The sequence below is a fragment of the Salvelinus alpinus genome, chromosome 22 (genome assembly GCF_045679555.1).
Source record: "Salvelinus alpinus chromosome 22, SLU_Salpinus.1, whole genome shotgun sequence".
Taxonomy (NCBI): Eukaryota; Metazoa; Chordata; class Actinopteri; order Salmoniformes; family Salmonidae; genus Salvelinus; species Salvelinus alpinus.
The window spans coordinates 625,899-628,470 of record NC_092107.1 but is presented as its reverse complement, the minus strand read 5'-3'; positions in this window follow the sequence as shown (position 1 = coordinate 628,470).

The following is a 2,572-nucleotide window of genomic DNA, read 5'->3' as shown; positions in this document are numbered from 1 at the left end:
AGTCCCACTCCCTGCATACTGCTATTGACTCGTTTGTGTTGATTAGGCCTAGGCTACACAGGCTCTGTAAGTGCATTCACACAGACAGCCAAGATTCTGATCTTTTCCCACTAATTGGTCTTTTGACCAATCCCATCAGATCTTTATCAGAGCTGATATGATTGGTCAAAAGACCAATTAGTGAAAAAAATATCAGAATTGAGCTGCCTGTGTGAACGCAGCCTATTGAATCATCTTGGACGTTATTTAACTGTGGTTCAATTCAGTGCTACCACTACCAAATACCACCGGGGGGAAGTATAGTGCCACAAAACTCTCAACTAACATGATCACATCCTTCATCCCCATCACACCCTGAACAATGAACATCCATTCATCTGTTCATAATAGGCTGTAAAGAAAAAGGTTTGTACAGTTACTGTGAAAAAGCAGAATCACTCTAGGTATTAAGTTTACGTCTATAGAAACAGTTTAGAGCCCCTTTGATAACTAAATGACTGCTAAAGTTATTGGATAACCTCAAATTAGATTAATTTGAACTGTTTGTAATCATTTTTCAATTACAAAGTAGCCCCCCCGAGCCATATATTTTATCCTAATATGGCTCTGGCTTTGAGTAGGCCTATACATCACAACACTGGAAGGAAAAAGTTACATTTGTGTGTCAAGTGCCTTGACCCATGCGGCAGGCTGTATCAGGCTGTATCACAACTGGCCATGATTGGGAGTCCCATAGGGCGGTGCACAATTGGCCCAGCATCGTCCGGGTTTAGCCGGTGTAGACCGTCATTATAAATAAGAATTTGTTCTTAACTGACTTGCCTAGTTAAATAAAGGTTAAATAAAAATAAATGTAAAAATGAGACATAGGCTGTAATGTACAGCACCTTAAAAGAAAAGGGCTAGTGTTGAACAACAAATGTTTTATTTCTTAATTTTGTCTTGACAGTCCAATAGCCTATGTCAATTCTTAATTTATTATAATTACATCAGATTATTGCAGGTGCATCCATCATGACTTCACTATCTCCTCTATTCTCATTGCGCTGGATATAAAGCCCATTATTCATTTCCCTTATCCTACTTGCCTTTCTTTTCTATTTTCAATGAAGATGGATGACTGATATTTGACTGAGTATTTATGACACTCTCCTTATTCTCTATGTAAAGGGTTGCGTTACATACATAAACAATACAGTTGAAGTCGGAAGTTTACATACACTTAGGTTGGAGTCATTAAAACTCGTTTTTCAACCACTCCACAAATTTCTTGCTAACAAACTATAGTTCTGGCAAGTCGGTTAGGACATCTACTTTGTGCATGACACAAGTAAATTTTCCAACAATTGTTTACAGACAGATTATTTCACTTATAACTCACTGTATCACAATTCCAGTGGGTCAGAAGTTTACATACACTAAGTTGACTGTGCCTTTAAACAGCTTGGACAATTCCAGAACATGATGTCATGGCTTTAGAAGTTTCTGATAGGCTAATTTACATAATTTGAGTCAATTGGAGGAGTACCTGTGGATGTATTTCAAGGCCTACTTTCAAACTCAGTGCCTCTTTGCTTGACATCATGGGAAAATCAAAAGAAATCAGCCAAGAGCTCAGAAAAATAATTGTAGACCTCCACAAGTCTGGTTCATCCTTGGGAGCAATTTCCAAATGCCTGAAGGTACCTCTTTCATATGTACAAACAATAGTACGCAAGTATAAACACCATTGGACCACGCATCCATCATACCACTCAGGAAGGAGACGCGTTCTGTCTCCTAGAGATGAACGTACTTTGGTGCGGAAAGTGCAAATCAATCCCAGAACAACAGCAAAGGACCTTGTGAAGATGCTGCAGGAAACGGGTACAAAAGTATCTATAGCCACAGTAAAACGAGTCCTATATCGACATAACCTGAAAGGCTGCTCAGCAAGGAAGAAACCACTGCTCCAAAACCGCCATAAAAAAGCCAGACTACAGTTTGCAACTGCACATGGGGACAAAGATCGTACTTTTGGAGAAATGTCCTCTGGTCTGATGAAACCAAAATGGAACTGTTTGGCCATAATGACCATCGTTATGTTTGGAGGAAAAAGGGGGCGGCTTGAAAGCCGAAGAACACTATCCCAACAGTGAAGCACGGGGGTGGCAGCATCATGTTGTGGGGGTGCTTTGCCGCAGGAGTGGCTGGTGCACTTCACAAAATAGATGGCTTCATGAGGTAGGAAAATTATGTGGATATATTGAAGCAACATCTCAAGACATCAGTCAGGAAGTTAAAACTTGTTCGCAAATGGGTCTTCCAAATGGACATTGATTGACCCCAAGCATACTTCCAAAGTTGTAGAAAATGGCATAAGGACAACAAAGTCAAGGTATTGGCGTGGCCACCACAAAGCCCTGACCTCAACCTATAGAACATTTGTGGGCAGAGCTGAAAAAGCGTGTGCGAGCAAGGAGGCCTACAAACCTGACTCAGTTACACCAGCTCTGTCAGGAGGAATGGGCCAAAATTCACCCAACTTATTGTGGGAAGCTTGTGGAAGGCTACCTGAAACATTTGACCCAAG